Below are 24,471 nucleotides of genomic sequence, written 5' to 3'. Positions count from 1 at the left end.
ATGGATAGTCGTATGGAGAGTAACGCCTCAGTAGGTCAGTCAGTCATTTGGAGAGTGAGGCCACAGATGATCAGTGAAGTAAGATGGATGGAGCCTTGGTCTATGGATAGTCTATGGAGAGTAAGGCCTCAGTAGGTCAGTCAGTTGGAGAGTTCAGTTAGTTGGAAGCAGTTGAGTGGAAGGAGATGAAGTCAGTTGGATACCGAACCTTGCCACGCGGCGTACTACTGAGATGGTAATAGTCAATCCGTAAGATGGAGAAGCAGCATTCGTCAGTCACCATAGGGATTAAATGTTCGGAGTGTGTTTCGTATATCTGTTCGGTCGAGTTTTTGTGTCAGTGCGGTGACAGCCGAATATTGAATCGTCGTAATGCAGACTAACCGTTATCAGTGAATTACTTGTAAATATAATTTCAAGCCACGATATATCTCGTCTGTAAAAACTGAAAGGATACATCACCAAATTAGGCTTGATATACCTATAGCTGACACCAACTCAAAGGAATACGTCGTAATAACACTCAAAGTGTTCGGGGTATTGTAAAGTGAACCAGTGAGGGATAAATTTCTTGTACAACTTTTAAATGTCCGGTCAAGAGGAATTCAAATTTAATGGCTAGTTTCTTCCAGTTGTAATGTCATAATTTTGTATTCTCATCTGTTTTATCGCAGCATTTTTAGACAGAATTTAAAGAATATATTTTGTACAATATCAAATTCATTTGTTTTTATTTCAATGATAGAATTAGATAACCTCAAATTTAATGGGGAAACAAAAAGACGATCTCCTTTTCCTGGATAGAGATATTCAAGACTCTCATTCTATTATTGCTGCATTGAGCTGTAGCTGGCGCCCATCAAATACTGTATGTGTAAGTAATCGGGTAAGAACTAAGTGTGAGTACATAATCCGACGAATGAGTATTTCATTAATATTTCAATGTTGTTTCATTTTAATTCAATTTTCATATTTTAAATCAGTGAGTGACAGTCGCAACGGGGTGTCATCATTTTATCGCACAGGATCTGATAACTCGCCGAAAGTCAACGACACAATCAATCAATCAATCAATCAATCAATCAATCAATCAATCAATCAATCAATCAATCAATCAATCAATCAATCAATCAATCAATCAATCAATCAATCAATCAATCAATCAATCAATCAATCAATCAATCAATCAATCACCACTGATCAGCATTTAATGCAGTCGCCCAGGTGGCAGATTCCTATCTGTTATTACCTAATCTTTTCTTAAATAGGTATTTGCAAAGAATTTGCAAATTTGTTGAACATTCCAATCCCTTACTCCTTGTCGTATAAACGAATATTTGCCACAATTTTTCCTCTTGATTTCCAACTTTATCTTCAAATTATGATGTTTCCTACTTGTAAGAACATCACTCAAACTTACTCATCCACTAAAGTCATTGCATGCCATCTCTCCACTTACAGCACGGAACATACCACTTAGTCGAGCAGCTCGTCTCCATTCTCCCAAGTCATCCAAGCCCAAACTTTGAAACATTTTTCTAACGCTACTCTTTTGTCGTAAATCTCCCAGAACAAATCGAGCTGCTTTCCTTTGGATTTTTCCAGTTCTTGAATCAAGTAATCCTGGTGAGGGTCCCATACACTGGAACCATACTCTAGTTGGGGTTTTACCAGAGACTTATATGCCCTCTCCTTTACATCCTTACTACAACCGCTAAACACCCTCATAACCATGTGCAGAGATCTGTATCCTTTACTTACTGTCCCAATTATGGTGATACCCCAATGAGGATCTTTCCTTATATTAACACTTAGACAGGCTACCTACGGTGATCCCCATAAGAAATTTTCACCCATCAACGCAGTAATTCAAACTGAGACAACTTTTCCTATTAGTGAATCTCATAAGCTGACTTTGAACCCAACTCTATACTGTATAACATCATCTGCAAATAGCCTTGTCTTTGATTCCGGTTCTTCATTCATTTCATTTGTATAGGCCTATATAAGAAAACATAAAGGTACAATAATGCTGCCTTGAGGAATTCCCCTCTTAATGATTCACATTCTCTAATTTTCTTAGTTCTATTTTCTAGACGTATAGCCACACATTCAATCTAGTCCAATTGCACTCATTTTTGCCAGTAGTCTTTCATGATCCACCCTATCAAATTAGGCAGGTCAATCGCGATCAGTCCATTTGACCCCCCCGAATCCAACACATCTGCTATATCTTGCAGGAATCTTACAAGTTGAGCTTCGGTGGAATAACCTTTCCTAAACCCGAACTGCCTTCTATCGAAACAGTTATTAATTTCGTAAACATGTCTAATATAATCAGAAAAAATGCTTTCCCAAAGCTTACATGCAACACATGTCAAACTGACTGGCCTGTATATTTCAACTGTATGTCTATCACCGTTTCCTTTATACACAGGGGCTAGTACATCAACTCTCCATTCATTTGGTATAGTTCCTTCATGCAAACAATAATCAAACAAGTACTTCAGATATGATACTATATCCCAACCCATTGTCTTTAGTATATCCCCCGAAACCTTATCAATTCCAGCTGCTTTTCTAGCTTTCAACGTTTGAATCTTATTGTAAATGTCATTGTTGTCATGGGTAAATTTTAATACTTCTTTAGTATTAGTCACCTCCTATGTCTGGACATTATACTTGTAACCAACAATCTTTACATACAGCTGACTGATTACTTCTGCCTTCTGTTGATCCTCACATACACACTCCCCTTGTTCATTAATCATTCCCTGAATCTCCTTCTAGGAACGTATTTCTGTCTTAAAGTACCTAAAAATACCCTTCCATTTTTTCATCAAAATATGTATGACTGCAAATTATGCTTGCCATCATGTTATCCTTAGCTGCCTTCTTCTTCGTCGATTTTCTAGTTAGTTTTTTTTCAATTTCTCCTTACTGCACAACCATTTCCAACTCTATTTCTTTCCAACCTGCACCTCCTTCTTAGTCACTTTACTTTTGTGTTATAATATAGCCGGTATTTACCATTGCTTACCACCCTTAATGGAACATACCTGTTTTCGCATTCCTCAACTATTGCTTTAAACCCATTCAACAGTTTGTTTACTTTTTTATTTACTGCTTTCTGCAGATCACAATTACTTTTTTAAACTCCCTCATGCCTGTTTTATGAGCCGTATGGTACTGCGTAATAGTTCCCTTCTATCACAAGTTCGTGATCACTAATACAACGCCTGGAAGGGATATCTGATGAGGCGCTCCGGTAAATCCTGAGTAACATATACTGTATCTCCAGGTCCAGACGAACACATTTCCATTGATGTTAGCTGCCATGTCATTGCTCATTACATTTAGACGATGTTGCTATTATCAAACATCTACACAAGTTCAATAATGCTGTCTCTTTCTATTAAAATTAAATACATTTAAAAGACGATAAAGCAAAGTGATCTCAGTAGAGTGTGGGCCAAGTGTTCAAGAGTATTATTAACTGGACTAGGCATTGTTTAAAATGTGATAGTAGTTGTCTGTAGCTCTGAGTATTGTTGTTCGCAACGATGAGAAACAACTGTAACAAATTAACTCACGTTTAAACGAGGTCAGTAGATATTTCTACCTCTTCTAATCTTTTTGATCAAGAATACATAAATCTTATAACCCGCAGATGATAGTAACAATGTTAAAGTAACTTTGTTCTATATCCACTTCCATTTACATATTTACATCAAGGAACAAGAGAAGCAATTCTGAGACTTAGAACAATTATTGAACAAACCCTAAGAATCAATAAGAACATCCTAATTGCTTTCATTGATATAGAGAAAGCGTTTGATAATGTTAACTGGAATATTATGTTTAAAGCCCTTAGAAGTCTGAAAGTGGACTACAGAGATCGGAAAATCATATATCAGCTGTACAAGAACCAGATAGAGCTTATAGGAAAGGTGCAAACCAACGCGAAAATAAGAAAAGGAGTAAGGCAAGGGTGTGGTCTGTCGCCTCTATTATTCAATGCGTATTTAGAAGAAGCATTGAAAGAGTTTTCAGCCACCTTCACCCAAGGAATAAAAATAAATGGTCAACTATACCAAACAATACGTTTCGCGGATGATATTGCCCTCATAGCTGAAACTGAGAAAGGGATAGAGACCTCACTAAAGAAACTGAATGATCTACTAAAACTAAAATGTAATATGAAGGTTAACAAAACAAAAACCAAGATAATGAAATGTACTCCGGATGGTAAACAGGTTGTTAATGTTTGGTTGGAAGGAGAAAAATTGACTCAAGTAAATCAATTCAGTTATTTGGGAAGCATCATTACATCTGATGGGAGGTGTGAAAAGGACGTCCGTTCTCGAATAGCCCAGGCTAGAGAAGCTTTCAATAAAAAAAGAAGCCTGTTTACCTCCAAGGCAATATCACTACCAGAAAGAAAGCATTTCATTAAGAGCTTCATTTGGAGTTTTGCGACCTATGGCTCTGAAACCTGGACTCTATTAAAAGCTGATAAGAAAAGAATAAATGCATTTGAAATGTGGTGCTGGCGTCGAATGTTACGAATTCTCTGGTCTCACAGGCTAACAAATGAAGAAGTTCTCAAGAGAGTTCTCAGTCTAGAGAAAATGATCGCGAAAGAAGATGTAGTTGGATCGGTCATTTACTCCGGCATTCATCATTGTGCACCACACTGCTTGAAGGAAAACTGGAAGAGGACCAACAAGAGCAGGGTTCCTCGATGGCATTAAAGGGCGGCGTCCATATCAACTAATCAAGCAGCTGGCTCGGGATAGAAGGTCGTTGGACGAGGACAGTCATGCTATCCACGAGAATGACAGAGATATCGTCAGCAAGTTGCCCCTGCGGTTAGGGCCGCGCAGCTATGGGGGTGTGGGTTCGAACCCCATTGTTGGCAGCCCTGAAGACGGTTTTCCGTGGTTTCCCATATTCACACCCGGCAAATGTTGGGGCTGTACCTTCATCAAAGCCACGACCCCTTTCTTTCCACTCCTAGCCTTTTCCAATCCCATCGTCGCCATAAGACTTGTCCGTCCGACGTAAAGCAACAAGCAATTCGTAAACATATATGTATCTTCACTTAGGAAACTGCCTATCTCGGGAAGTTTCCTCGCGCGCACTATGTACAGACAAGAGTATACTGTACTTTTAATAGCATTTTCAATTATTTCACTAATATCTGGATTTATTTCAGGTAAAGTTATTTCCGGCTGCGCCAACTGCTATTCGTCAGTTAAACGGGACCTGCATTTTGACTAGGCATAGTTCTTTGTGCAAAAAAGTGAACGGCAGATAGCCAAATGAAATGAAATGAAATGGCGTATGGCTTTTAGTGCCGGGAGTGTCCGAGGACAAGTTCGGCTCGCCAAATTGCATGTCTTTCGATTTGACTCCCGTAGGTGACCTGCGCGTCGTGATGAGCACCCGTGCCAGCGAAATTAACCAATGATGGTAATATAATAATTTCGTGTGGCTATTTCTAGCGGAGTGCAGCCCTTGTAAGACAGACCCTCCGATGAGGGTGGGCGGCATCTGCCATGTGTAGGTAACTGCGTGTTATTGTGGTGGAGGATAGTGTTATGTGTGGTGTGTGAGTTGCAGGGATGTTGGGGACAGCACAAACACCCAGCGCCCGGGCCACTGGAATTAACCAATGATGGTTAAAGCTCCCGACCCTGCCGGTAATCGAACCCGGAACCCCTGTGACCAAAGGCCAGCACGTTAACCATTTAGCCGTGGAGCCGGACAGATAGCCAAATTTTTAGCTGCAAATGATCTTAATTTCATGATCGGTGTTGTATTGTGGTGTAGGCCTACTGTACGAGCGTCGAACGGCTTTCTAGAGGGAGGTTTGTTGGTTCACCCATCGCTACTGTGTGACCTTGGTTTCCTGCTAATAATAACAGCTTCATCGTAAATTAACTTACTGAAGTATTAGAACAAATGTTGATCAGGAGTATCGTGCTAGTCATTGACTCACATATCTCTCCAAGCATGGGAAACGATTACAATGTTAATGAAACATGAAAAGTCACTCATGTATTTCAGGAAAGATGACAGCCACGGGACATGCAGTCTTACGCGAAGTCCGAACCATGACCACCTTGCACTCTCGGCCTTACCGTTGCTTTTTCGAATCTTTAGAAGCTCCTGACGTTGTTCGAGATGTTCTTAAATTTTCAGTCTCAGTATGTTAAAAAATATTGAAATAATTTTGTCGTAAGTTGTATGTTTTGTACAGTATTGTCTGTTGCTGCCAACAGTTCTTACCACAAATATAATTTTCAGCAATTCTGAAGATGAAAAATTAATTTCAAACAAATAATTATTACGTTTCCCGGAAGTTACATCAGGTTTTACTTCTTTAAACGTGCAAATGCCTTCATCGCAAATAATATTTCATACGGCAATAATAACAGGTGGTAAAAGGAATGCGACAGGTTTCGGCAGCCGGCACAATTCCTATCCTCGCCGCTAGATGGTGGCTTCATTCATTCCATTCCTGACCCTTTTGAATGACTGGAAACAGGCTGTAGATTTTCATTTTTCATTTTTCATTTCAACAGGTGGTAACTAAAACGTGACAATTGTGTCCTTCAGTTTCCTGAAGAGACTATTGTTATCTAGAGCCGCAGGAGTTCTTTAACGTGTCAGGCTGACGAATCTGCCAACACTCAGCCCGACATACAAATACGGTGGTAAAGGACCCGAAAAATGCCGTCCACGGTCTACAGCGAACATGCTATTAAAAAATTTAAAATATAAAATGAACGTGTGGCAGGCGTACCCTCGGGAAAGTACTGACATGACCGGCCTCATTAGCTCCTCGGCCATCTAATTCACCACCCCGCATCAGGGGCGGATTGGGTTTCCTCACACCCAGCTCTTGTGTGTAAATACCCAGTCCCCGAGCCATAGCAGTGAGGCCACGACCAACCTCCTTCAGGTATCTAGGCAGACATTCTCAACAAACGGGAGGGAAAATAAAGTCCTCTCAGGAATACCATACGATATATACAAGATTAAAGTACAGCCCAAGCATTTGCCTGGTGTGAAAATGAGAAACCACGGAAAACCATCTTCACGGCTGCCGACAGTTCGAACCCACTATACTATCTCCCGAATGCAAGCTGCGCGGCCGCTCGCTCGGGAAGAACATTACGCCAATACCCCGCAGTCTGCACTTTGTACAGGGATGGCATTGGGTCCATTGGGGGATAATTCCCAGATCAGAAGGCACAACAATCAAACGAGGTCACAGTTATCCTTGATTTTAGTGAGGAGAGAAATCAGGAATCATGAAAAAAAAAAAGACAAAAAAAGAAGAATTCTCCTGCCACTGCTAGATCTAACCAAAATCACATTCGTTCACTGAAATTCTTAATTGGAATGTCGCGGCAGTCATTAAAAACATATCTCCAATTAGGAGACTCCCACTTACCTCAGTTATGCTGCAGTCACAAACCGTCACCACAAGCGATGGTGAAAACAATCACTAAAAAGTTGACGAATGATTAGCGATGGTACAAACCGTTACCGCACTTTGACGAACGTCATCACGTTCGCTGCTGTCACACGAATTTACGCGTACACGATCCCTGCTGTGTCACTCACTGAGGCCTCACGGCCTTCACTTCACCTTACACAATAGCCCCTCCGCCTTCCCACTCCCCTCTTGATGATTCCAACAGGTAATAGCGTACTGAACCGTTTCCGTCAGCTGGTGTTGCTGATAATGGTGTAGCGGAAGTACACTTCGTCCAAAAAGTACAGTACCTCGATGTTATTTGTACGGAACATCAAGTGCCAGGAAGGGGCCCCGATTTTAATTCTTGTGCGTGCATTTTTTTAAACTACCGGTAGATTTTGAGCACAATTCCGTGATTCAAATTTATTTTTCCGTTCTTTAGATATGTTCTCGATTGAGGCTATATTAAAAGTAGAGTAGCACTCACCAGCATTATTATTATTATTATTATTATTATTATTATTATTATTATTATTATTATTATTATTACGCTTGTCCCGCGGTCTACGGGTAGCGTATCTATCTCTTACCCAAACGCTCCGGGTTCGATTTCCAGCCAGTTCAGGGATTTTACCTGGTCCTGAGGGTTGGATCGAGGTCCTTTCAGCTATCTGACGGTGAGATAGCGACCCCGGTGTAGAAAACCAAGAATAACGGCCGAGAGGATTCGTCGTTCGTGTTGGGCAGCGGTCACTTCGTAGGCCAAGACTCCTCGGGGCTGTACCGCCATGGGGGTTTATTATTATACGGCTCCTTTGCTTAATGATGAGCGTCGCACCTTTGGTTCAGAAGCCCCGGGGATCAATTCCTGTCTGGGTTTGCGAGTTTAGCCTCTAGTTCTGGCCCGGGACTGTGTGCTTGTGTTTCCCTCCAACACGTGTGTGACGAAACATCATCATCATCATCATCATCATCATCATCATCATCATCATCATCATTACTGTATTCTCTCTCTCTCTCTCTCTCTCTCTCTCTCTCTCTCTCTCTCTACCGTTTTTCCCACACATGTGGGTCGCGGTTGCGAACTGTGTCGCTCATATGGATTCGGCCCTGTTTTACGGCTAGATGCCCTTCCTGACACCAAGCCTATATGGAGGGATGTTTCTGTGGTGGTTGGTAGTGTAGTGTGTTGTCTGAATATGGAAAGGAAAGTGTTGGGACAAACACAAACACCCAGTCCCCGGGCCAAAAGAATCAATCAGAGGCGATTAAAATCCCCGACCCGGCCGGGAATGGAACTCGGGACCCTCTGAATCGAAGGCCTCAACGCTGACCATTCAGCCAACGAGTCGGATTCTTCTTCTTCTTATTCTTCTTAATATTATTAGTTCATTTGTAGCTTGGAATAATCTTGGCGATCTATTTTTAATTTCAAGGCTGATGTCTGAGGACGATACAAGAGTTATAAGTATCATAAAAGGGGTGTTAAATGTAGCTTCCCGCTAGGTTGACCCAGGTCCGAACACCAGACAAGCAGGGAACAATATCTCTGAAAGTCTACTCTCGGCCCTCCTTAAAATTGCTTTTCGTGGTTTCTTCCCACTTCCACTTTCTTCCTGTTCATTACAGCCACAGATCACTACATTCATTAAGAACCACCAGCACCAAGGGAAACATACAGCCTCCTGCAAGTACAATGATTACACAAGAGAAGATTGAGGCACATCTTGGCTGGAGAACCTGAGACTACACGGCCCCACAAGAAGAATCACTACAGGCCATACGACCTCAAGTATCGATCACTGCTTTACGCGACTGTCGATATCGTCATCATAGTCACTCGACCTCCAGTATTACGTGACTGTTGTTATCGTGACCATATCCACACGACCTCCAGTATTACGTGACTGTTGATATCGTCACCATAGTCACACGACCTCCAGTATTATGTGACTGTTGTTTACGTGACCATAGTCACACGACCTCCAGTATTACGTGACTGTTGTTATCGTGATCATAGTCACTCGACCTCCAGTATTACGTGATTGTCGATATCGTGATCATAGTCACACGGCCCCCAGTATTACGTGACTGTTGTTTACATGACCATAGTCACACGACCTCCAGTATTACGTGACTGTTGATATCGTGACCATAGTCACACGACCTCCAGTATTACGTGACTGTTGATTTCGTGACCATAGTCACACGACCTCCAGTATTACGTGACTATTGATATCGTGACCATAGTCACACGACCTCCAGTATTACGTGGCTGTTGATTTCGTGACCATAGTCACACGACCTCCAGTATTACGTCACCGTTGATATCGTGACCATAGTCACACGACCTCCAGTATTACGTGACTGTTGTTTACGTGACCATAGTCACACGACCTCCAGTATTACGTGACTATTGATATCGTGATCATAGTCACACGGCCCCCAGTATTACGTGGCTGTTGATTTCGTGACCATAGTCACACGACCTCCAGTATTACGTGACTATTGATATCGTGACCATAGTCACACGACCTCCAGTATTACGTCACCGTTGATATCGTGACCATAGTCACACGACCTCCAGTATTACGCGACTGTTGATATCGTGACCATAGTCACACGGCCCCCAGTATTACGTGGCTGTTGATTTCGTGACCATAGTCACACGGCCCCCAGTATTACGTGGCTGTTGATTTCGTGACCATAGTCACACGACCTCCAGTATTACGCGACTGTTGATATCGTGACCATAGTCACACGACCTCCAGTATTACGTGACTATTGATATCGTGATCATAGTCACACGACCTCCAGTATTACGTCACCGTTGATATCGTGACCATAGTCACACGACCTCCAGTATTACGTGACTGTTGATATCGTGACCATAGTCACTCGACCTCCAGTATTACGTGACTGTTAATATCGTGATCATAGTCACACGGCCCCCAGTATTACGTGACTGTTAATATCGTGACCATAGTCACACGACCTCCAGTATTACGTGACTATTGATATCGTGATCATAGTCACACGACCTCCAGTATTACGTCACCGTTGATATCGTGACCATAGTCACACGACCTCCAGTATTACGTGACTGTTGATATCGTGACCATAGTCACTCGACCTCCAGTATTACGTGACTGTTAATATCGTGATCATAGTCACACGACCTCCAGTATTACGTGACTGTTGATATCGTGACCATAGTCACACGACCTCCAGTATTACGTGACTGTTGATATCGTGACCATAGTCACACGACCTCCAGTATTACGTGCGGTTGATATCGTGACCATAGTCACACGACCTCCAGTATTACGTGACTGTTGATACCGTGATCCTTATCGGATTACAAGAGTACTCTATCACACCGAGTTATGTGTCAGCCCTGTGGTAGCCCCCTTCTAAACTTTCTGGAAGACGACCGGGGATTTCTGGCCGGCCTGGAGAGCGCAGCAGGCCTTTCCGTGTATTGTTCTCGTCCGCTGCCTTTCCTGTGAGTTTCTGGGAGATGCGACAAGAATATTCTGTCTCTGGCCACATCCCGAATATTCTGGTTCACATCACCCGAGCTATAAAATGGAGGCTAGCAGCGGACAGTCTGTCAGTTTAGGACTTGGGGTCATTTGTAGAATCCGTGGTGGGGTCAGTGTTGGAGTTAGTGAGACACTCAGCCTGTTGGGTTCTGTGGCTGGGCTGAAGGTCGGGGGAGCGCACTCAGCCGTGCGCTGAAGGTGTTGCATTTTCCTCGCTTAGCGCATGACGTCACGGTGGAACAGCTAGCTACGCGGGACTAGGGTAGATCGCGGCAGATCCTTCAGTTATCACATGCATCGGATGTATTTGTTTACGGTTGCTCTGCGTAAGTGTTTAAAAGTGTCAGAGGACCTGGTTTCGTTTTCCGTTTGTGCTGTTTGACTGTGACTTACTCGGTACAAGGTATGAAATAACTGTGAAATGAAGCCGTAAAGCTTATTCACAGAGACATCGCTTAACAGACGACGGTTCTATTCTTCACAGCGCTCCAGAATTATGACAAACATGCCGGGCTGCGGCACAACCGAAACACGCTTTTCCGCGTGATATTAAACTACAAAAGGTTTGGGTATCGAAGTGCTGCAGAAAATACTCAGTAAATATTAAAAATGCTCGAATATGCTTTCTTCGTTTTCAGCAGTCAGACTACACAGGAGATTTGAGGTCTGAATTGTTGATTTTACCTCAGAAGTAAGTGCTGTTCCCTCACTTATGTTGCCTTGCACTAGCACGAATGATCCTTTAGTGAATAGGAATGATAACATGCCTGTAGTTAGTGCACGCCTACTACAGAAGAAAAGAGGGAGCGGTACGAAAAAAGACTAGTGCAGAAACGAGCTCTTGAGACGTTAAGAGAACAGCTGACACACAAGATAATCCTACTGCCACTTCAGAAAAGGAAATCTTATTAAAAACTATTGCAGCTCTTGAAGCAAGAAACGCTCGGTTGTCTGATGTGAATATGAAATCGAAATTACGAAACGAAGGACTTGCGAATACGCTGTCACTTTCACAAAGAAATTCATAAACTAATGAAGAACATGAGTGTTTTAGTGTCTTACGAAGTCAAACGAATAATGAGGAAAATGTTTTCACCCAGCGAAATAAGGAGTACATTTGTAAAGCGATTACTCTACGTGCTGTTTCGCAGAAATGCTACATTTACTTGGGATACCCACTGCTTGCAGTTTCAACGCTAAGAGCATGGATAAACCGCTCCTTTCGCTGTCGGCCAGGCGTATTGCAGGACGTTCTACTTCTGATGAAAATGCAAGCTGATAGACTGAGTGACAAAGAACGAATCTGCGTTGTATCATTCGACGAAATGAACATCGATAGCATAATTTGTTGTGACCAAGAAGAAGGCAGAATAGTAAGCCCAAATAGCAATGTTCTTGTTGTTAGGGTACGAGGGTTGTTTGCATCTTAGAAACAACCTGTCTACTTTGATTTTGACGTACAAATGACAGCTCCACTTCTGAAAGGAATAATATTGTCCTTGGAGTGCGTCTCGTACAAAGTTGTAGCTACTGGTGGCAGACATGGGAGCCAAGCATGCATCTGTGTGGAAAGAAGTTGAGGTAACATACGTAAACACTCATTTTCCTATTCCTCACAACGCGAACAGAAATGTGTGGGTGTTTGCCTATGTTCCTCTCAAATCACTTCTTGGACAAAGGTATTGTACTACCTTGCAAAAATCCAGCAACGAAGAATGTGATTGAAAAATTATTGGTTCTGGATAGTGGTGAATTTAAAATGTGTCCTAAGCTTTCTCATCAACATATTAATGTGATAGGCAGAGAGCGACAACATGTACGATTAGCAGCTGAGTTGTTTTCTAACACAAAAGCACAGGCTATCCGGTACTTGATGCCAGATCAAGAACATGTTTGTGCATTCATAAGCTTTCCGATGAGACACTAGACATGTTTAATTCTAGAATACCTGAGAGTGACAAGCCACTTGCATATGGATTTGGCATTCATCGCGATAAACAGGAGAAATGCCTCACAGAATTTTATGAGTGTTGTGAGACCATGCGTGATGACTCTGCGAAAATATGCTTCCCTTTCAGAAAGGATTTTTGAAAATATCCGTTCCGTGCTTGGCCTTTTCAAAGACATGGGATCTTTCAGTGTTAAATGCATTCTCACAGCACATTTGAATCAAGATTGCCTGGAAAATTTATTTTTGCGCCCAAGGGGTCTTGGACATTTTTACGATCATCCTTATCTACCTGATGTCAAAAATAGGATCAGATTGTTGTCATTAGGAGCCAATTCCTGCGATATTCCTCTCTCCAATGTGTCACCTGTAGCTCCTGCCGAAGGGGGAGAATTTCGTCGGCTATGTTTGGCAGCATCCTCCCGGACGTGACTGAAGCACTGGCAATGACCGCCAGCTGTTGATAGTGATGATATACCGACTGTAGTGTGGAGGGATTCAAATACGTTGCGGGGTTCATAGCATATCGCTGCCGAAAATTTGACAAATCCATGGACTCTCCCACAGGAGAGTTGTCGATACCACCTGATGACCCAAGTCTGGGATGGGTACACATGCTGTCTCGTGATGGTTTGCTCGTCCCTTCCGATGATTTCATGGAATTGATCACTAAATTTGAACTGATATTTGCTGAAATTCACGGACAAACAGATTTGAACAGGGAATCAGAAGTTGTGGACAATATGTTTGTGAAGCTGAAAATCCGTTTTCCTGATGTTCATCCCGAAGTCTTGAAAACATATGCTAAGATCCGAACCATACTCCGTTTGCGTTGGTTGCCTAAAAAAAATTGAGGCTACCCATTAGCGAAAAGCGAAAGTATGGCATTTATCAACAAAGTAAGTGTTTTCAAGATCAAGAAATGTTCGTGACCGTTGTATTTGTTGTTTCAAACTTCGTGTGCAAAGCCACGGGACCTTTGCTTTTTACGCAGAACTCGGAAAAGAACTTATTTCATACCCTGTCTCGCTTTCATCGACTACGATTCGACGGCAAGCATAATTGGCAGTCATACAAATTTTAGTGAAAAATGGAAGGATATGTATAGGTATTTTAAGGCAGAAACAGGTTCCAAGAAGGACATTCCAGGAATAATTAATGAACAAGGGGAGTGTGTATGTGAGGATCTTCAAAAGGCAGAAGTATTTAGTCAGCAGTATGTAAAGATTGTTGGTTACAAGGATAATGTCGAGATAGATGAGGAGACTAAGGCCAAAGAAGTAATAAAATTTACATATGATAACAATGGCATTTACTCACTTTCGAGGAAGCAGGACAGTTTATTGATGGTCGTGACTCACTTTAGAGGAAGCAGGACAGTTTATTGATGGTCGTGACTCACTTTAGAGGAAGCGGGACAGTTTATTGATGGTCGTGACTCACTTTAGAGGAAGGGGGAGAGTTTATTGATGGTCGTGACTCACTTTAGAGGAAGCGGGACAGTTTATTGATGGTCGTGACTCACTTTAGAGGAAGCGGGACAGTTTATTGATGGTCTTGACTCATTCTAGAGGAAGCGGGACAGTTTATTGATGGTCGTGACTCAATTTAGAGGAAGCAGGACAGTTTATTGATGGTCGTGACTCATTCTAGAGGAAGCGGGACAGTTTATTGATGGTCGTGACTCACTTTAGAGGAAGCCGGACAGTTTATTGATGGGCGTGACTCAATTTAGAGGAAGCAGGACAGTTTATTGATGGTCGTGACACACATTATAGGAAGGGGGACAATTTATTGATAGTCGTGACACACTTTAGAGGAAGCCGGACAGTTTATTGATGGTCTTGACTCATTCTAGAGGAAGCGGGACAGTTTATTGATGGTCGTGACTCACTTTAGAGGAAGCAGGACAGTTTATTGATGGTCGTGACACACTTTAGAGGAAGCAGGACAGTTTATTGATGGTCGTGACTCAATTTAGAGGAAGCAGGACAGTTTATTGATGGTCGTGACACACATTATAGGAAGGGGGACAATTTATTGATAGTCGTGACACACTTTAGAGGAAGCCGGACAGTTTATTGATGATCGTGACTCAATTTAGAGGAAGCCGGACAATTTATTGATGGTCGTGACTCACTTTAGAGGAAGCAGGACAGTTTATTGATGGTCGTGACACACTTTAGAGGAAGCAGGACAGTTTATTGATGGTCGTGACTCATTTTAGAGGAAGGGGGACAGTTTATTGACGGTCGTGACTCACTTTAGAGGAAGCAGGACAGTTTATTGATGGTCGTGACTCAATTTAGAGGAAGCAGGACAGTTTATTGATGGTCGTGACTCACTTTAGAGGAAGCAGGACAGTTTATTGATGGTCGTGACTCTCTTTAGAGGAGGGGGACAGTTTATTGATGGTCGTGACTCACTTTAGAGGAAGCCGGACAGTTTATTGATGGTCGTGACTCAATTTAGAGGAAGCCGGACAGTTTATTGATGATTGTTGGGAATGCACTTCGAATGCCAACCAAAACAATTTCTCCCAGTTTGAGATCATGTGGCTTATCCTTGCTGGCGAATAACTTCAACTGACCTAAATACTCAGTACGAAATCTTTCTCTAAGATTCTTTTTCAACTGAAGGTGATACTGCAGTCTTTTCCGAAGATCAGTTGCTTCGAACAGGTCATACTCAGGTACTCCTACTTCTTCTATGTCGTGTAGAAACATGTTTGGAGTTAGAGCAGCCAGATCTGATAGGTTGTCAGACAAATAGGTTAATGGCCGAGAATTTATGACGGTTTCGCAGTCACAGAGGATTGTCTGCATCTCTTCATAGTTGACAGATGATCGACCAAGCACTCGACGGAGAAGAGTTTTGAGCATTCCTACTAGTCGTTCCCACCAACCTCCCCACCATGGCGAAGCTGGAGGATTAAAACGCCAATCTATCTTCCGCGCTGAACTGTATTGTGAGATTGCATTCCAGTCTAGTTTGTGACAGGAGTTCTTAAACCCAACAAAATTTGTTCCCTGGTCACTGTAGACAATGACAGGTCTTCCTTGTTTGTTGCAGAAACGTCTGAAAGCTTGTAGAAAGCTATCTGTTTCCTTGTTTGTTGCAGAAACGTCTGAAAGCTTGTAGAAAGCTATCTGTTGATAACGAAGATACCAGTTCCAATCGAACTGCACGGTAAACTCCACAAGTGAATAAGCAAACCCATGCCTTCTTCGAGGTTCCATCATCGGCTTTGATGTAGAGAGGACCAGCAAAATCAACTCCATTAACTTCAAAAATTCTTGCGTCACGCACTCTACTCTCAGGTAAAGGTGAAGGATGAGCTGCCAACTTCTTTGAACTATGACGTTTACAAATCATGCAGGAGTTAATAACAGCTCTAATTGTTTGTCTACCTCCTAGAATCCAATACTGTTGCCTCAGAATTGACAAAAGCATCTGCGTACCAGCATGACAGTTGCTAAGATGGGCGTCCATAATCAGTCGCTGAACGACTGGGTGATCAGCCTTTGGGAGCACAATGGGATGACAAAAGTCCCTGACATCATCCCGGTTTGATATCTTGGTCATCAAACGAATCAATCCCTGTTCGTCAACAAACGGAAGTAAGCTCTTTAGTTTGGAATTGAAAACATCTATGAACACTTCCTCCTGCACCCACCGTAAAATCTTCCTTTCTGCCGTGACAAATTCCTCACTTGTCAGGTCACAATATATGCATTGAGCTTTGCTGATGCGACAGTTGGTCAGAAAGCGGAACATCCAGCCTACCATCCTTACAATTTTCTTGTACTGAGAAAAGTGTTGGTAATACCAATCTTTACCGATGTCTTCTGAATTACTTGATATCAATGAAACGACATTCTTCCTTCTCTCCGAATTTATCTCTTCCTCATTATAAGAAAAGTCAGTTTGTGGCCAGCAGTCTGGATTTTCTCTCAACCAACCACGGCCTTCCCACCAACGGCATTGTATCAACTTCTTCACAGAACATCCGCGTGATGGAAGATCTGATGGGTTTTCTTTTCCAGGAACATGTCGCCATTCGCAACCAACTGACAGTTCTCGTATCTCTTTAATCCGGTTCATGACAAAAGCATCCCATGCTTCACTTCGCTGAATCCAAGCGAGAACAGTTGAAACATCTGTCCAAAAAATTGCCTTAATATCGGGAATACAATAATCCTTTACAATCGATGCATATAATCTCGTTGCTATTGAAGCTGCTAAAAGTTCTAACCTGGGAATGGTCAATCCCTTGCCTGATTTTCCAGTTGGTGCAACTCTTGACTTGGCACCCACCAAGTGAACACTCACTTCACCCCTTGCTCAACACGCAGGAATACAGCTGCTGCATATGATGTCTGACAGGCATCTGAAAAAATGAGAAATGTCCAGGAGTCGTCTGGGCTGTTGCAGTTAGACAACCAACGAGGAATCTTGACTTGAGCTAAAAGAGGAACTTCTTCAAGCCAACTCAAGAATTTCATTTTGATCTCTTCATTGACTTCTTCATCCCATGTCAAACCTTCTCTCCAAGTCTGTTGAAGCAACAATTTTGGTATTAATGCTACACTACATGTGACACCCACCGGATCAAAAATTCTATGGGCAGCACTCAAAATAACTTTCTTTGTTATTTTCTCGAAGCTAATCGAAAGAAGGTTATCTATGTTGATTGCTAGGGAATCGTCGGACTTGTTCCATAGGAGTCCTAACACATTGGTAGGTCCGGAAACATCATTACTTCCGGTCAACTCCCACCCTCGAAGACAAAATTGCCGTTCCCTCATGACACCTGAAGCTACATCAATAAACTGTTTAGCTTGTTCTTCATCGTCCAAACTGGCAAGGCAATTATCAACATAGAAGCTATGGGTAAGAAGTTCCACAAATGACTTGGGCCATGGTGACTTCCCTTCCTCACACAGTACTAATGTATTTTCAAGGTGAAGTTTGATGCATGATTCTAATAGAAAAGGACTTGGAGAGACTCCAAATACAACACGACAATGTCTGTATGTCTTGAGACTTCCATTTCTGTCTAACCACAAGAATCTCTAAAATTTCTGTCTCTCTCACGAATGCTGATCTGGAGAAAAGCTCTTCTTATGTCTCCAACAACTCCCACCTTCTTCAGTCGGAAACGAGCCAACACGGAAGGTACTTTCTCAATTAAATTAGGGCCTTTCTCAAGACATTGATTGAGGCTGGGCTGTTTATCTTCTTTAGACGAGGCATCGAACACGGGGCGCACTGGTGTTGTTGATCCAGGTTTCACAACGTGACGATGAGGCAAATAGTGGCAATGAACATCCATTTCCTGAGGAGGCACTTCTTCTATCACCCCTTCCCTCAGCCAATCATCTAGTACTTCCTGATAAGCATCATAGTAACCTTCAGTCTTCAATCTCTTAACAGTAGACATCAGTCTCTTCAGTGATAATTGGTAATTATCAGGCAGTGGAGGATGGTTCTCAACCCATGGGAGGTGAACTTCAAACCGCTCTTCTTCATTGACTGATACTGTATCAAGGAAATGTTGCTGTGTAGTAGACTCAATCTCAGATCTGCTGCGTTTCTCAGATGGATCGCTAATCCCTAAAGTATCTAGAGTCCACAAATCTGTGATGGTGGCTTCTCCTGTTAGCATAGCAGTCACCACCATAGCCATACTTTCCTCATTCCTATGTTCTGAAGGTACTTTGCCCATTAAAATCCATCCCAAACGAGTTTCCATGGCCACTAGTCCAGTACTTAGTATCTTGTGGCCTCCTGTAAACAATTTGCCTGCAACATCAGCTCCAATTAATATTTCTATTGGTCCATAAGATTCGATGTCACTCAAAACAATGTTCTGACTACTTAGTTCTTCAATCCAAGGACCTTGCTGTACTGAAGGTATGGCACCACAAATACTTGTTTGGTCTAATGCTTCAAAGTGAGAGTTGTAGCTACCATCCAGACTAGAGAGATAAATAGTGTACACACAATGATGGTATACTCCAGTGGTTGTACCTCCAAATAGCGAGTGTTGGATATTTTCCTGTCTGCCAGTTTGATATCCTATTTCCGTGGCTGTACTCTTCAAAATGTAGGAACGTTGTGATGCTGAATCAATTAATGCTCTTACAGTCCGCTCAACTCCTTGGCCCCGAACCTTGACAACTAGTGTTTGCATCAGCACCTCACAATGGTTCGACAAACTAGCTAAAGCTTCATCTTTCTGGACTTGCGCACTAGAAGCCATCTTGTCTCCTGTTGAGTTCAGTCTCTCTACGGCTGAGTCTACCTGGGTTTGTGGCAACTTATCACACATAAGCACAAAGTGTCCTCGACTACAAATGATGCACCTAGGCCTATTTCTACATTTCTTCGCTGGATGTCCGACCTTGAGACAAGAAAAACAGCATCTTTTAGTCTCAAGTGCAAGACGACGTTCTTGCAAAGTCATCTTCTGGGCCTTAATACAGTCTTGAGACTTGTGATTAGACGAACAAAAGACACACCCTGCTGTTTCTCTACCAGATGCAGTAAGGAGACCTGCTGCTGTGGGAATGTTCTCATTCGGATTAGTGGTGTAATTCAAGCTCTTTTCCTTCTTCTTTGGACCTCCCTTGACAGCTACCGAAGACAAAACACCAAACCCTGACATAGCCAAAGTAATCTTCTGTTCCTGTTCTACTTCACATCTAAGAAATTGCATCAAACTGTCTAAACGATTCTTGGAATTCACACTCTGGTCACCGACACTAGCGCCCCCTGGTTCAACAGCTGAATTTGAAGAAGACTGGCCAATGAGCGCGATTGAAGAAGTTCTCTCCCAAGTTCTTAGAATGTCCTCAGGCAAACATGACTCTACTAGTGGTAAAAGCATGGAATTACACTTGTCTGTTGTGACACCTAAGGTTCCTAGGGCTCCTATATGGCTCTGAAGCTTATCATAGAGGGATGATAAACACACCTTATTAGGAATCACAGCATTCTGTAAGATTAAACTTAACAACTCCCTAATGTACACTTCTACCAGCAAATCATCCTTTCCATAGCGTGCTTTGAGACTTGATATTGCTTTACAGTAATTTTCTCCGGTAGCAGGAAAGCTCTCAACTAAATCTCTTGCTCTGGATCCACAAGTGGTGGCCTGTATGAGGTATTGGAATTAATCACTAGGGTCTAAAAGAGGGTCCTCATCAATTTTCTTAAATTGTGACCAGAAAGGAAGCCAGTCTTTTAGTTCACCTCCGAACTTTTTCAATTCCAACAAAGGCAGTTTGTATGAACGCTTAACTTGGAGTGACGAGTTAGAATTAACTGATACTGCAGTAGCTTCTGAGTTCCGGTCTTCATTTAATAATTTCGTAACAGCAGTCTTAACCTTATAAAATCTGAACTTATACTCGTCAGCCATACTGATTTCTTTGTCTAACTCGTCATCCCTAACCTCCACGTTCTCAATCATATTAGTGAAGATAAGAGTATCCATACCTGTTAATTCATGAAATTTTGTTTCTAATAGATCCATATGTGCACTAATACTTTCCGTATCTTTCTCCGGCATCTGTAGTAACGCGTCGAGCTCATTGTAGATCTTGGTTATTGATCGCCGTAATACCGCTCCTGATTTCTTTGTCACAGCTATATTCACTTCCATGCTTGAAATACTACGTATGAAACTGTTTATATGATTATATAACTGTCTAATATCCTGTCACGGTCGCCAAATGTTGGGAATGCACTTCGAAAACCATAAAACACGGGTACAATTCCACAATAATCGAACACATTTATTTTAATACACATATATACATGGAAGCCATCTTGCGAACTACAAAAATGATACCAAACTAAAACTTGAAGTGTGTTTCTTTGCTTATTTCAAAGCTCTCGTAAACAAATCTCAGGAGTAACAAGAATCAAAGAGGTCACACTAACTGATCTCACACAACAATGATCGTGACTCAATTTAGAGGAAGCAGGACAGTTTATTGATGGTCGTGACACACATTAGAGGAAGGGGGACAATTTATTGATAGTCGTGACACACTTTAGAGGAAGCCGGACAGTTTATTGATGATCGTGACTCAATTTAGAGGAAGCCCGACAATTTATTGATGGTCGTGACTCACTTTAGAGGAAGCAGGACAGTTTATTGATGGTCGTGACACACTTTAGAGGAAGGGGGACAATTTATTGATGGTCGTGACACACTTTAGAGGAAGCAGGACAGTTTATTGATGGTCGTGACACACTTTAGAGGAAGCAGGACAGTTTATTGATGGTCGTGACTCACTTTAGAGGAAGGGGGACAGTTTATTGATGGTCGTGACTCACTTTAGAGGAAGCAGGACAGTTTATTGATGGTCGTGACTCACTTTAGAGGAAGCAGGACAGTTTATTGATGGTCGTGACTCACTTTAGAGGAAGCAGGACAGTTTATTGATGGTCGTGACACACTTTAGAGGAAGGGGGCAGTTTATTGATGGTCGTGACTCAATTTAGATGAAGCAGGACAGTTCATTGATGGTCGTGACACACATTAGAGGAAGGGGGACAATTAATTGATAGTCGTGACACACTTTAGAGGAAGCCGGACAGTTTATTGATGATCGTGACTCAATTTAGAGGAAGGTGGACAATTTATTGATGGTCGTGACTCACTTTAGAGGAAGCAGGACAGTTTATTGATGGTCGTGACACACTTTAGAGGAAGCAGGACAGTTTATTGATGGTCGTGACTCACTTTAGAGGAAGCAGGACAGTTTATTGATGGTCGTGACTCACTTTAGAGGAAGCAGGACAGTTTATTGATGGTCGTGACTCACTTTAGAGGAAGCAGGACAGTTTATTGATGGTCGTGACACACTTTAGAGGAAGCGGGACAGTTTATTGATGGTCGTGACTCACTTTAGAGGAAGGGGACAGTTTATTGATAGTCGGGACACACTTTAGAGGAAGCCGGACAGTTTATTGATGGTCGTGACTCATTTTAGAGGAAGCGGGACAGTTTACTGATGGTCGTGACTCAATTTAGCGGAAGCCGGACAGTTTATTGATGGTTGTGTGTCAATTAAGATCAAGCGGGACAGTATATTGATGGTCTTGACTCATTCTAGAGGAAGGGGGCAGTTTATTGATGGTCGTGACTCACTTTAGAGGAAGCAGGACAGTTTATTGATGGTCGTGACTCACTTTAGAGGAAGCAGGACAGTTTATTGATGGTCGTGACTCACTTTAGAGGAAGGGGGACAGTTTATTGATGGTCGTGACTCACTTTAGAGGAAGCAGGACTGTCCCCCTTTCTCTAAAGTGAGTCACGACCATCAATAAACTGCCCCCTTCCTCTAGAATGAGTCAAGACCATCAATAAACTGTCCCGCTTGATCTTAATTGACACACAACCATCAATAAACTGTCCGGCTTCCTCTAAATTGAGTCACGACCATCAGTAAACTGTCCCGCTTCCTCTAAAATGAGTCACGACCATCAATAAACTGTCCGGCTGTAGAAGTATTGTAAAGAAAGGAATAGAATTAAGTAATTTAATAGATATATATTTACCAGATATTGTAATAGGAGTTGAATCATGGCTGAGAAATGATATAATGGATGCAGAAATTTTCTCACGGCACTGGAGTGGGTATCGTAGAGATAGGATGGGAAAGGTGGGAGGGGGAGTTTTCATTCTGGTGAAAGAAGAATTTGTAAGCTACGAAAAAGTTAAAGATGAGACACATGAAATTCTAGGTCTAAGGCTCATTTCTAAAGATAATAGGCAACTTGATATATTTGGAGTGTACAGATCGGGAAAGGGTAGCACTGATGCGGATTCGGAATTATTTGATAGGATAGTCAGCTATGTGGGAAACGACATGGAAAGAAATCTGATTGTAGCGGGAGATCTGAATTTACCAGATGTCAATTGGGAAGGAAATGCGAACGACAGGAAACATGACCAACAAATGGCAAATAAGTTAATATGGGAAGGACAGCTGATTCAGAAAGTGATGGAACCAACCAGAGGGAAAAATATCCTGGATGTGGTGCTGATAAAACCAGATGAGCTCTATAGGGAAACTGAAGTAATAGATGGTATTAGTGATCATGAAGCTGTTTTTGTGGTAGTTAAAAATAAATGCGATAGAAAGGAAGGTCTTAAAAGTAGGACTGTTTGGCAGTACCATATGGCTGATAAAGCAGGTATGAGGCAGTTTCTAAAAAGTAACTATGATCTGTGGAAAACGGTAAATAAAAATGTAAACAGACTCTGGGATGGGTTTAAAGAAATTGTTGAGGAATGCAAAAACAGGTTTGTACCTTTAAGGGTGGTAAGGAATGGTAAAGACCCACCTTATTATAATAGAGAAATAAAGAGACTAAGAAGGAGGTGCAGACTGGAAAGAAATAGAGTTAGAAATGGCTGTGGAAGTAAGGAGAAATTGAAGGAACTTACTAGAAAATTGAATCTAGCAAAGAAGGCAGCTAAGGATAACATGATGGCAAGCATAATTGGCAGTCATACAAATTTTAGTGAAAAATGGAAGGGTATGTATAGGTATTTTAAGGCAGAAACAGGTTCCAAGAAGGACATTCCAGGAATAATTAATGAACAAGGGGAGTGTAAATGTCAGGATCTTCAAAAGGCAGAAGTATTCAGTCAGCAGTATGTAAAGATTGTTGGTTACAAGGATAATGTCGAGATAGAGGAAGAGACTAAGGCCAAAGAAGTAATAAAATTTACATATGATAACAATGACATTTACAATAAGATATAAAAGTTGAAAACTAGAAAAGCGGCTGGAATTGATCAGATTTCTGGGGATATACTAAAGACAATGGGTTGGAATGTAGTACCATATCTGAAGTACTTATTTGATTATTGTTTGGTCAAAGGAGCTATACGAGATGAATGGAGAGTTGCTATAGTAGCCCCTGTGTATAAAGGAAAGGGTGATAGACATAAAGCTGAAAATTACAGGCCAGTAAGTTTGACATGCATTGTATGTAAGCTTTGGGAAGGCATTCATTCTGATTATATTAGACATGTTTGTGAAATTAATAACTGGTTCGATAGGAGGCAATTCGGTTTTAGGAAAGGTTATTCCACTGAAGCTCAACTTGTAGGATTCCAGCAAGGTATAGCAGATATCTTGGATTCTGGAGGTCAAATGGACTGTATCGCGATTGACATGTCTAAAGCATTTGATAGGGTGGATCATGGGAGACTACTGGCAAAAATGAGTGTAATTGGACTAGACAAAAGAGTGACTGAATGGGTTGCTATATTTCTAGAAAATAGATCTCAGAGAGTTAGAGTAGGTGAAGCTTTGTCTGACCCTGTAATAGTTGAGAGGGGAGTTCCTCAGGGCAGTGTTATCGGACCTTTATGTTTTCTTATATATATAAATGATATGAGTAAAGGAGTGGAATCGGAGGTAAGGCTTTTTGCGGATGATGTTATTCTCTATAGA

The 24,471-nt window shown here is 41.9% G+C and overlaps 1 protein-coding gene across 4 annotated transcripts in view; it reads right to left on the bottom strand.

The window, feature by feature from the left end:
• LOC136863886 (uncharacterized) overlaps positions 1-24,471 on the bottom strand; it is a 381,085-nt gene that overhangs the window by 157,881 nt on the left and 198,733 nt on the right. The window contains exon 1 of one of the 4 annotated variants that reach the window (XM_067140280.2): positions 7,466-7,670. The exons of the other annotated variants lie outside the window; for them this stretch is intronic. The gene's annotated coding sequence lies outside the window, so the exon portion shown is untranslated. Of the gene's footprint in view, positions 1-7,465; positions 7,671-24,471 lie in introns of those variants that run through there. 4 annotated transcript variants of the gene reach the window in all.

Source organism: Anabrus simplex, chromosome 2 (assembly GCF_040414725.1).
Source record: "Anabrus simplex isolate iqAnaSimp1 chromosome 2, ASM4041472v1, whole genome shotgun sequence".
Taxonomy (NCBI): domain Eukaryota; kingdom Metazoa; phylum Arthropoda; class Insecta; order Orthoptera; family Tettigoniidae; genus Anabrus; species Anabrus simplex.
This window is presented reverse-complemented; position numbering and strand designations above follow the sequence as displayed.